We start from the raw sequence: 12,660 nt of genomic DNA on the forward strand, positions 1-12,660 counted from the left end.
AAGTGTTTGTGTTAGATTTAGGGTTTGGTTTAGGATTAAGTTTACATTAGTGTTAGGCTAATGGTGAGGTTAGGGTTAGGATTCAGTCTAAGCTTAGGTTTAGGGTTATTGGTAGTGTTAGGCTTAGGATTAGGCTTAGGGTTATGTTTAGGTAAGTGTTAGGTTTAGGGTTAGGGTTATGGTTAGGATCACGTTTAGGTTTAAGGTTAGAATTAGGGTAAGTCTTACGGTTAAATTTAGCATTAGAGTTAGTGTTAGTATTAGTGTCAGCATTAGGTTATCATTTGTGATAGGGTTATTATTAAGTTTAGGATTGTTTTATGGTTAGAGTTAGAAATAGTTTTATGGTTAGTATTAGGGTTAGAGTGAGACTTAGGGTTACTTTTAGGGTTACAGTTAGGGTTAGGGTTAGTGTTAGGTTTAGGGTTAGGGTTAGGGTTAGTAAAGTGTTAGGGTTGAGGTAAGTGTTAGTGTTTAGATTTCAGTTTGAATTAGTGTTAGGATTAGAGTTAGGGGTAGGGTTAGGGTTATGTAAGGGTTAGTGTTAGGGTTAGTTTAGGATTAGGGTTATGGTTTGGGTTACAGTTTTATAGGGTTAGGTTTAAGGTTAAGATTAAAGTTACATTAGGGTTAGGGTTAGGGTTAGGGTTAGGTTTGGGGTTAAGATTTGTGTTAGGGTTAGTGTTAGTTTTAGGTTTAGGTTTAATGTTAGGGTTATGTTTAGGTTTAGGGTTAGTGTTACGGTTAGGGTAAGTGTTATTTTTATGGTTAGGTCTAGGTTTTGGGTTAGTGTTAGTGTTAGGGTTCGAATTAGGGTTAGGGTTAAGATTCTGGATAGGTTAGGGTTATATTTTGGGTTAGGTTTAGGGTTAGGGTTATGTGTTACCATTAGGGTTAGGGTTAAGTTTAGGGTTAGTTTTAGGATTACGGTTAGGGTTATGATTAGGGTTAGTTTTTGGTTTAGAATTAGGGTTAAATTTAAGGTTCGGGTTATGTTTAGGGTTAGTTTTAAAGTTGGTTAGAATTAGGATTAGGGTTAGTGTTAGGGTTAGAGTTATGGTTTGTGTTAGGGTAAGTGTTATGTTTAGGGTTTGTGTTAGGGTTAAATTTAGATTTAGAATTTGGGTTATGGTTACTAAGAGGGTTAATGTGAGGCCTAGGTTTAGAGTTAGGGTTAGATTTAGGGTTAGAGTTAGGGTTAGTGTTAGTGTTAGGGTTAAGGTTAAGGTTAGGGTTTGGGTTAGTGCTAGGTTTAGGATTAGGTTTAGGGTTAGGGTTAGTGATAGTTTAGTGTTGGGGTTAGGGTTAGTGTTAGGATTAGGGTTATGGTTAGAGTCAGGTTTAGTGTTAGGTTTTTGGTTAAAGTAAAGAAATGGTTAGGGATAGTTTTATGTTAGTGTTAGTGCTATATTTTGGGTTAGGGTTTGTTTTAGGGTTATGGTTAGGTTTAGGGTTAGGGTTACTTTAGGCTTAGGGTTAGGGTTAGTTTTAGGGTTAGGATTAAGGTTAGGGTTAGGGTAATGTTAATTTTAGGGTTAGTGTTATGTAAATGGTTAAGGTTAGTGTAAGGTTTAGGGTTAGTGTTAGGGTTAGGGTTAGGCTTGGGGTTAGGGTTATGTTTAGGTTTAGTTTAAGGTTAGGGTTTGGTTTAGGTTTTGTGTTAGTGTTAGGGTTAGAGTAGTGTTACTGTGAAGGTTAGTGTTTGGGATAAATTTTGGTTAGGGTTTAGGGTTTGGTTTGTGTTAGGGATAGGATTAGGGTAAGTGTTAGGTTTAGGTTTAGGGTGAGGGTTAGAGTTAGGTTTAGGGTTACTCTTAGTGTTAGGTTAGTTTTATGGTTAGGGTTAGGGATAGTGTTATGGTTACAGTTAGGATTTGGATTAGGTTTAGTGTTAGGGTTAGAGTTAGGGTTAGGATTTGGTAAGGGTTAGGTTAAGGTTAGGGTTAGGGTGAGGGTTCGTGCTAATGTAAGGGTTAGGGTTATAGTTAGGTTTAGGTTTAGGGTTAGGGTTAAGGTTAGCATGAGGTTTAGCATTATAGTTTTGGTTAGGGGTATAGTTAGGTTTTGGTTTAATGTTACGGTTTGGGTTAGGGTTAGTGTTAGGTATAGTGTTAGGGTCAGGGTTAGGGTGAGGATTAGGGTTAGGGTTTGGGTTAGATTTATTGTTACAGTTACAATTAGGGTTGGGTTATGTTTAGGTAAGGTTTAGGTTCAGGGTAGGGGTACTGTTAGGATTAGGGTTAGGCCTAGGGTTAGGGTTAGGGTTAGTTGTGGGTTTAGTTTTACCCTTAGGGTTAGTGTTAAGGTTACAGTTAGGATTAGGGTTATAGTGAAGCTTAGGTTTAGGGTTAGGGTTATTTTTAGGGTTTCGGTAGAATTAGAGTAATAGTTAGGGTTAACATTACTATTATGTTTAGAGTTAGGTTTAGGTTTAGGTTTTCTGATAGGCTTAATGTTGGGGTAAGTGTTAGTGTTAACATTTGGGTTAGCGTTAGTGTTAGTTTAGAGTTAGGTTTAGGGTTACGGTAAGTTACGGGTTAGGGTTATACTATATTAACATCAAAGTAGACTTCAGGATAGGAGTTACTACCAGAGTAAATGGGACATCATCTCATTATAGTGGGGATTTTTCATATAATCTTAAGTGTGTGGATACTTCAAAGACAGAAGCTTGGAATACATAAACAGAAACTGCTAGAACTCTGAGAAGTTGATGAATACACAATTATTATTGACATCTTCATCTATTCTCTTAATAATTCATAGGATATGCACACTGAAGATGAATTAAGGACCTAGAAGATATCAATGACACTGTCAGCACAACGGAATGCATATTCTCTTGAAGGGTATGTGGAATTCATCAAGATTTTCTGGGCCATAAAGCAAATCTCAGCAGATTTAAAAGAATTTAATTCATACAAAGCATGTCCTTTAAACACAATGAAATTAAAATGATAGCCAGCAAGAGTATTATATTATAAAAAAATCACTGGTTATTTGGGTTACCAAGATGAACAGCATATCAGAGGATCTTCTGGATGATTCATTGTGGACAAGAGTAGACATGGAAAAGGACATTTAGAGAAATTCATACTGTTATAAACATGTTGGATACATGTTGGATTTTTTTTTCAGGGAAAAACATTTGCAATTAAATCACGCTATAATAGAATTGAAAAGTTTCACTACTGGGATTTTGAAAAAAAGGATAAATAGCCAGGCACGGTGTCACATGCCTATAATCCCAGTGGCTCGAAAGACTGAGGCAGGAAGATAGTGAATTCAAAGCTAGCCTCAGGAAATTATTCAGGCCCTGAGCATCTCAGTAAGACCCTATTTCTAAATAAAATACAAAAAAGGACTGGGGATGTGGCTCAGTGGTTAAGTGCCCCTGAATTCAATACCTGGTACCAAAAGAAAAAAAATGGATAAATAAATTATTGGGAAATAGGATAGTTGACTTAAAAATAGAAAGCACATTGATATTATTTTCATATTCTGTAATCATTTGACTTTAATTATAAGAGTATCACTTGGAAAAGTGAAATGGCAGTCTTTAGGCAATTAGTTGCATAACACATAACATTAGAGGAAAAATTTGGGTTTAATTGTGCAATAAGAATTAGAGGGAAAATATTAGTATTTTGTTTTAGTAATGAATAATATTAATCAAATTAGTAACATCTGTGTCTTTTAAATTTTTTGTTGTCTTTTTAGTTGTAGATGGACACAATACCTTTATTTTGTATTTTTTATGTGGTGCTGGGATTGAACCCAGTGCCTCATGCGTGCTCTACCACTGAGCCACAACCCCAGGCCAATATCAATGTCTTATACTGAACATTTTCTTGACCCAGCACACATTTTTTTTGTGAGAGCAGGGAAAATACTGGAGATTAAACCCATAGGCAGTCTACCATTGGGCTACATTATCACTTCTTTTTTTTATTATTTTGAGACTGAATATCGTGGCTTCAAACTTGAGATCTTTCTGCTTCAGCTTCCTGAGTAGCTGGCATTACAAGCATGCACTATGATTCCGAGCCTAGCACACATTTTCATATGAGTGTTTCCATAACCTATAAAGAAGATAGATGTGTAAGTGATATTACTCAGAGGGATTTATTGGGGGTATTTTGAGTAGACATTTTCTGATTTGTAATCAACACTGTCTACCACATTTTCTGTGACTAATATCCTCAATATTTTTCTCATTCTCTGTTCGTTACCTTTTCTTCTTTTAGGTTTTTTATTTTTTGCCTATACTGAGTTAACTAATTATATGTGTCACTATTTCTTCATTCAGAATACATTTCATGAGACTGTAACTTGTGGTTGTTGTTCCAGTAAGGAAGAGATGGCAAGAACCAAAGCTAGAAATTCTTCAGATTGCTCCCAAGTGACAATAAAAATTAGCTATTCAAGTTACTATAAATACATAAATATTGGATAAAGTATATCAAAATATATGTGTGTATATGAGTATATTTTAAAACATTGCCATTCTTAAAAAACAGGATATTAATCCATAATATGCTGGGGGATGGGGATAGGAGGATTAAATGAAGTCTAGATAAGGCAAAGGGGAAAAGGGGAGAGAGGAGAAAGGAGGGGGATTAGGGGTTGGAAAGATGGTGGAATGTGATGCTTATCATTACCTTAAGTACATGTAAGACACAAAGGATGTGACTCTACTTTGGGTACAGAGATATGAAAAAGTGTGCTCTATATGGGTAGTATAAGTTGTAAAGCATTCTGTTGTCATATACAACAAATCAAAATTTAAAATTAATTAAGAAAAAAAACAGCAATCTGTCCATAGGTATTAGGAGCTAAAGGAGTAGAAGGGATGCATACTGAACTGGGACTGGAAAGCAGGGTCATACAGAAATGGGTATTGGAGCAACCTAAGGCAGTGAGCTAGTATTGAGTCCTTAGAATAAATGCTGGAATTTTTAAAGGGAAAGCTGAATAGGAAAAAATGTGCTCAGCAACCTAGAGAAATAACTTGGCCATTTGCTGCCTGGGACTCCAAAGAGTAAGAAACAAACAAGCCCCTCCACCCCCTGAAAATTTTTTAAAAAAAAAGAATTTTTAAAGGAGGAATGAGAAACTCAGCCCTGTGCCAGAGTCTCTGAAGAAGAAAACAAAATTGTTCTGTGAGAAAGCTTTCATTAAAAAGGTACAGAGAGCATGAGAAAGGGTTTATTATTTATAAGGTACTTATTATTTATTAGGTACTTTCGGAAATATCAGCAAATGCAGTCCCTATCTCATATGCCCACATGTGCAATACACACACTCACACACACACACACACACACACACAGCACAGCAAGTACTGGAGTAAGTTATCTGAGTCCTCTCAGGAGCAGACTCCAAGGTGTGTAAGGGTAGCCAAACATCTGTGTTCCTCCCTGCTGCTTCTTACCCCTTTGTGTGATTGCAGCCCTGCCTCTTCTTGCTGGTCAGAGTCAGTTTCCTCTGCTATTATCGGACTCATTTTCATTTTCTGTCCCTTGGTAAAATGAGTCCAAGTGTCATGATGTCATCCAGAATTCACAGTTCAGTGGGACCCTTTTGCTTTTTTCCCTGACAAGAATGAGCCATGTTTGAGAACCACCAGTCTTCAAAATCCAGTAATGCTGGACTGGGAACCACAGAGTACCCTGGTGGGCAGTAATGGCAAGTGGAATCATTCCTGTTTCCACCCCTCAGCTCCTAAACCCATCTACACTTCTTGGGGACACAGTGCCATATTACTGCATCCATCCTTTCAGGGTGCCTTTTAGCTCATGTTTAGTGTGTCTTGAGGCAGCCCCCAGCTTTTATTGATCCAGTTTGCTTCTGGATGGTCTTAGGCCTTATATGAACATTGGCTCATACCGTGATGGTTTCTGTCAGCTTTCCATCACTGTAACAAATACCTGAGATAATCAACTTAAAAAGGAGAAAAAGTTTATTTTGGCTTATGGTTTTTTACTTTCAGTTCATGGTTGGCTGACCCATTGTTTTTGGGCCTGTTGTGAGGCTGCACATCATGGCAAGAGCATGTATTGGAAGAAATTGCTCACTTCATGACAGCCAGGAAACAAAAAGAAGGGGTTAGGTCCCAATGTTCTCTTCAAAGGCATGCCCTTGGTTACCAGACTTCTTCCACTAAGCCCTACTTCCTAAAGGTTTCACCACTACCCAATAGGTCTTTAGCATATGGGCCATTTTTGTTTAGTGGGGATTAATTTGTCCTATAGAAGTCTTTACACTAGTCAGACTCTCAAATTTTGACCCACCTGCCTTTTATAAAGTTTCCTATTTCCTACCTCATAGTCCCCTGGCCACACAACTAGGCTATTGGTCACTGCTCAGGCATCTATACATGTCTTCAGCTCCAGATACTTCTCTGTAGGACCAAACTGGATACATTAGTTACTCTCTACAGCACCCTACCTATTGTAAAGATTTTCCCTTATTGTCTCCAAGAATCTTTCTGAATGCTGCCTTACTAGTACCCAGTTGTTTTTGATAGGCACCGACATGGCAGTCTCACTCATCTGAAAACCAAGCTTGGACTTTTCTTGCTTTTCTGTCTAGATGTGTGGGGCCTATTCCACCCCTCTAGGTAGTAGAGGGGCACAGTAGCAGTACTCATGTGACTTACCTGTGGTCTCCATTTCTATTCTGTTTTGATCATAGATGTTCCATTTTCATGTCATTATAGATTTCTGTTGGTTTAAATTAATAACTTGACAGAACTCAGTTAATTATGAGGATCCTTGGATGCCTGTGTCCTTTGTATTCTGTGATCTCTGGGGTCCCAGTAATACAACTGTTTTTGTTGTTGTTGTTGTTGTTGTTGTTGTTTTCCCAATGGCCTGTAAATCTCTGGGAGGGTGGCAGAATCCCAGTGGCATCATGATTCTCCTGGTGGAGTTCACCACAAGTTCCATACTGTGTCTTTTCTCTCCTTTGCATCATACAGAATCTGCTGGATCATATAGCCCCCACCTGTCTGCCTGAACCTGCTATAGGGGCCACTCTCCAGGTCCCACTCAAATCTGACAGTTGTTATTTTGTCCAATGTGTGGGCCAGGGCAGTAATGTCAGATGTGTTGTCCCCAGAACAGATAATGGGCTTTCTTCTTGGTAGAATAGTGTACATGATGCAGCAATTTGCTTTTTGTTTAATAGGAGATATACCAACATGCTTCTGAGTACTTAGTCCCTCAAAAGGTTACTATAGTTGCCAGATCCTGAATCTTCATAGTGTTATTTGCACACCTCTGGAGCCATGTACCACCAAGGCTTCAGCATACCAGCCACTATGGGCTTGTCTCATCAACATTATATTAATAAATCTCTTTCTTTCTTACATAGCCCATCATTTCCCAAGCTGAGTTAAGCTGACATTTCTCCGTTGGTTATGAACATGACATACAGGAAGAAGAAATGTGAGTAGTGCCTGCAAGAGCACCTGTTGCCTTATAGGGGAGAAGCTTCTGCTGCATCTTGTAGCTCATTCAAGAGCAAGCCAAGAAAGTCTTAGAGGGGGTTGTAGGCAGGTGTTTGGATTTACTAGTGTCATGGGCATCCTTCTGGACGTCCTCATATTAGTCTCCAGGCTGACAGTTTTTCTCTACCAGGGCTCAGCCAGCATACACCTGCTTTGGCTTAGCATGCAAAATTTGCATCTTACTCTCACAGTTCATCTCTTTCTTCAACCCACAGTTCCCCATTGTATCTACCCTTCCAGTACAGGTCCCTAATAGGACTACTTTGTATCCACTAGGAATGCCCTATGGTTATTACACTTAGCTTACAGTCTCTCATTATACTTATGCTGGGTATCAGTACAGTTTTGCAGTTACTACTCAACCTTGCTGTATTTTAGGTCAAAACTCTGAAACTTCTGCAAACAAGTGTCTGCACTGTTGTACCTGCTAATGGTACATACTCCTTCCAGGTCACCAACAGTGCACTCTTCAGCAATTGACAGCAATTGAACCATGAAGTGTGCCATGGACTTTTTGGCCCCCATCCCTCAGTCAGGATAGCATCTTCTTACCTACAGTAATATGTGGGCAAGTCTTAAGTCCCCATCTTACCACCTACTTCCTCAGATCATTTCTTGGGTCATTTTTGTTTGTCTGGGTCAGAGAAACAAATGCCAAGATGGAATCACAGGTGAAAGGATTGGGTTCTTCTTAATCAAAAGAAAGAATTTAGAGTGGGGGCTGAGGAAGCTTAATTGAAAAGAAACACAATGCAAGCCTGTCCCTTGAAGGAAGAGGGGGGAACACTGAGCGGGAGCATTCTCTGCTAGTTTGCCATGAGATCTAAAAGGAGACTCCACAAAGCCATGGGAGTCCTTGTTTTTGTCTTTGCCATTTGCTCAGTTATTTCACTCTAATTTGTCACAGCAGACTAACTTTATCAATCTATTTCATGTGGTCTTAGAGATGTGTATTTTCACTTTTAAAGAAAGCAGCCAGACCATGCTGGACATTGTGGTTCCACTTCTAAATTCCCAGGGAAAGACCCTGGCCCAGTTTCAGATGTGTCTGGAATCTAGTTCACAGTTTTGTGAACCAGATTGTTTCTCACTAAATTGAGACATTTCTCAGAAAAGTGGGACAAACTTCAGATCTAATACTAATACCTTATGCAGACATAATAATCCTTAAACATTTTTTTAGCAAACTTTGTTTTATTTTTATAGACTGACTTGGAATAACGATTTTGATGGGTCATAGTTCTAATAAAGGAATGGAGAGGCATGCTCAAGTGTTTATTGGTTAAAACTAGAATAGTTTATTGCATGTTTGTGTTTGTCTAAAACTGAAGTAGTGTCAGATTAAATTAAAGCTGTCTGGGGGAAAAATACATCTGTGTATGTAAAATACTCCAAGAGTATTTTTCACACTGAATGGGAAAAACATAAAAAGCATTGCTAGGTGATTGGAACTTTAAAAAGGATCTGCAAAACCCATTTTCTAAAATTATAGACAGGTGGCATGTCCCCTCACTGTTGTTGTTTGTGTTTGGCCATGTATGGGATCTCCAAATAAAGGTATAGTAAGAAATGGAAGCTGGGGTTATTCAAGGCTGAAATACTGAACAACAATAGGAAGAGTGCCCCAAGGGAAGGCCAAAAAGAAATATATATGTGTATGTGCTCATGGGTACTCCTGTACCAATGTCTACTGTTGGGCTGCTTATTTACTATTTCTAGGAGTTGGTAACTCTGGGAGGGGCAGGCTCTCTCTTCAGTGTCAGCAAGACTGAGATATGAAAGTATCAGAGAAAAAAGAAGATAAAAGACATGGTTTCTATAACTATTAAGGGACTGAACTTTATCATTTGTGCCCCAATAATATCTTGAGCAAGTGTTTAGGTCAGCACTCATTGCAGCTCTACTAAGCATACTGTGAACCTGCCAGTACTGCCATATTGTTTAGTGAGCAGTCCAGTGGAATAGAGAAAGGCATGTCTTACAGGCAGAAATAAAAACCTTTGGAAGTGGTGAGGTGAGTATCACAGGACATGGACTTGTAGAGATGAATGACAGGAACAGACATTCCCTACTTGGGAATTAGCCTGAGGTAGCTCGCAAGTAAGCCAAAATGACTGGCATATTTGATATTGAGGAGCTACTCAGCTCAGGAGAAAATGGAGGAGAGTATTTATCTTGCTTTGGGGTTATGTTCTAGACATGTCAGTAGGACATCAGTGTGATTAATGTGTAAATCTCCAAATAGTTAAAGGTATAAAAAATAGGAGTGGTAATTGGGGAGAAGCTGTACTGATACATTTTGGGTCAGTGCAGAGGTTTAAAAATAGGAGGAGGCAGCAGACATTTAATCCTGAATAAAGGCAGAATAAATGTGGAGGAGGAGAAAATTATACGCCAAACTCTCATGAACCCTTTTTGAAAAATTGTTTAGAGGATAAAGAACACCTGGGCCAGTCTCATAAACCAGTGCTATAAGCAGACTGTGACCAAGTTTATACTCTTGTCAGGCATCTGGTTCATTAGCTCATCTGCTTTGTCTTTAGAAGGTTTATGCTACCTCCTTTCATCTGGTGTCTGGCTCTCTATAGTTATACAGCAGTGTTTTATAGCATCACCTCAACATACAGCCACACACCAGTTGAACTGTGTCAAATCCAGGGAGCAGCTGACAAGCACAGTGTGCTTATGCACTCCCATTTTTCTCCCTTGGTACACTTTTCCTTAGCTCTTTCCTAACTGGAAATTGCTGCATTCTCTCCCCCATAATGTTCGCTGTTATATACAGCTAAAATAAAGGAACGTTTTTCTTACTATTTTGGTACTTTGTTAAATGATTTTTCCTCTCAGTAAAAAATTTCCTAAAAGATATTAACATTTCTGAAGTCTTTGATTAGCTAAAATGAAGCAAATGTGAGAATGCTCCATTTCTGCTCGGCATACAATAATTCAAATTGTCTTATCAAATATTAGTGTTAACACAAAATACTTTGTCTTTAAAATGTTTCAAATGTTTAAAGCTGTCTAACAGCAGGTGTATTTCTAAGAATATTTTTAAATATTCTCTTATTTTTGGTAGAAAATATTGAGTATGGTTAGGTGTAGAGATGTTATATCTTTGTGAAGTTATACACATCATTTAGTATGTTGTCAGTGAATGTTTTCTTCTGTCTTTGCATTCTTGTTTTAGAGTCAGTAGCCATAACATTGAAAGTTAAGCTTAATTGGAGAGGATATACAAAATTCTTTCAAATGTTTAAGTTTTAAGCATGTACTTGTCTAGTATTTATTCTTATTGATTTTAAAAGTGGAAATTTAGCTGTCTGCATTTAAATAGTAATTAAGACTCTGCAACTCAATACTGACATTAATTTTAACAGCGCATCTGTGAGATTTGTTCACCAAAGTGCTTTGATCATTTTTCTTGGGATGCACTTCAAATTGAAAAGCATATTGTGGAAGGTAAGAGCCACATATTTTTAAAATGTTTGTTGGACAAAATATTTTTTAAAAAAATTCTAAGCAGTAAATATATTTGAGTAATTGAGGATATGAATGTACTAAATACTTGGACCAAAAGGGAAAGGTAATAGGCATATATCTTCTCATGTTTTAGTGACAGGTAAAATTCAGAGTGTGATCAGATGATCCAAACTATTAATTCTATTTCAAAACCTGATAAGAGCAATGTTGGGAAATACTGAAGAGAAAAGTAGAAAGTGGAATGAAGAATGAGCAAAGCAGAGTGCAGGGAGTAAATGGATAAAAAAAAGAACCAGATATGCACTCTGAAGGGGGAAACTCAGGTCAGACATTAGAAAGAGGGAGAGCAGCATATGAAAATTGTGAGGAGAATATATGAGTTTCCAGTACCAAACCTGGTCTGAAATACAGTGCTATTTTGTCCCACTTTTCTTTTCTTCCTATTGGTGAGAATGTCATTAAAAAATGCAATACTAGGTCATCCAGAGCTACCTTGCGTTTACCACAAATAAACATAAACCTATATGTTCCCACAGCCATATACATAATTTGACAACATATACAATGCTGCTATTTCCAATGACAGTAGATAATCCATAGGATGTGAGAATGGGGATTAGAGCAGACTTGGTTATGGAGTGATCACCAAAACCTCCTAAAATGTCCAGTGGACATATTGAATCTTTATACAGCTTCGATTTGGGGGACGGGGTACAGAGGAGCTTGAGGCTCAATTGAAAATATGAAATTAAGGTAGAGGATTCAGTGTTGGACTCCTATAGGCCAGATTTCTCCAGTTCTATGAGTTATTTGTTGGAGATGAGGTTCAAAAAGCACATTGCAATTCAGAAGGTCTTTGATTCTGCATTTCCAATGCATTCTAAGGTGATTAGAATGTTCATGGTCATTAAACCACATTAAGAGAACTAAGGTAATGGATTTCTATTTCAAGAATGCTCAGTGAAGAGCAATGTGATGATAGCTGAGGACAAAAACCAGATGAATGGAAGGCAAATATTTTGATTTCATTTCAGAACATGCTTCTTGACAAGGTGTAAGAATAAAGAATAAGAACATAGAAATATTATTTGATACTGTTCTGAATTGGGAAAGAACGAATTAGAAAGGATTCATAAACAGAATCTCAAATACGATGATCAAGAACACAGTGTAAGAAGTTCTTTTTGAAAAGCTGAAGAGTAGGTGCAATGATGGAGGACAGAAGAAAAATATTTAGGTACATAAGGAGATAAGGATGAGCAAGGACAAAATGCATTTAATCTGAGTTCCTTCCAAAAAAACTATGACTACTATTTGTTCATAGATGCTTTAATAAAGATGAAAATGGTAGAATGGGGTCAAATGTGAGAAAGTCATTTCACTCTGACACACATTCAGGACAGGAGCCTGCATTTGGCAGGGAAGTTAATGGTTCACATGGGATAACAATGATTGTAGAAGCATTGGATTTTTTCAAAAGACAGCACTCATCTCGTTCCCAATTCTGGGAACGGGGAAATAGTTCCATGGAATCCAGGGCTTTCAGCAAGCTACAAAGGTGCTCTACTCCTCAGTGACACAGGACATCATTCAGAGTTCAGTCTGTGAGAGTAATTTCATGGAAATTCTTGAGAAATGACCAAGATATAGGAAAGCAGATTCATTGG

At 37.9% G+C, this 12,660-nt stretch overlaps 1 long non-coding RNA gene across 2 annotated transcripts in view; it reads left to right on the forward strand.

Moving 5' to 3' along the window:
* LOC144365008 (uncharacterized) overlaps positions 1-12,660 on the forward strand; it is a 42,592-nt gene that overhangs the window by 26,050 nt on the left and 3,882 nt on the right. Inside the window, exons 2-3 of one of the 2 annotated variants that reach the window (XR_013423258.1) lie at positions 2,767-2,849; positions 10,891-10,972. This is a non-coding gene — a long non-coding RNA (uncharacterized LOC144365008). Of the gene's footprint in view, positions 1-2,766; positions 2,850-7,377; positions 7,452-10,890; positions 10,973-12,660 lie in introns of those variants that run through there. The other variant, XR_013423259.1, reaches the window with a different exon arrangement.

This window comes from Ictidomys tridecemlineatus, chromosome 6 (genome assembly GCF_052094955.1).
Source record: "Ictidomys tridecemlineatus isolate mIctTri1 chromosome 6, mIctTri1.hap1, whole genome shotgun sequence".
Taxonomy (NCBI): Eukaryota; Metazoa; Chordata; class Mammalia; order Rodentia; family Sciuridae; genus Ictidomys; species Ictidomys tridecemlineatus.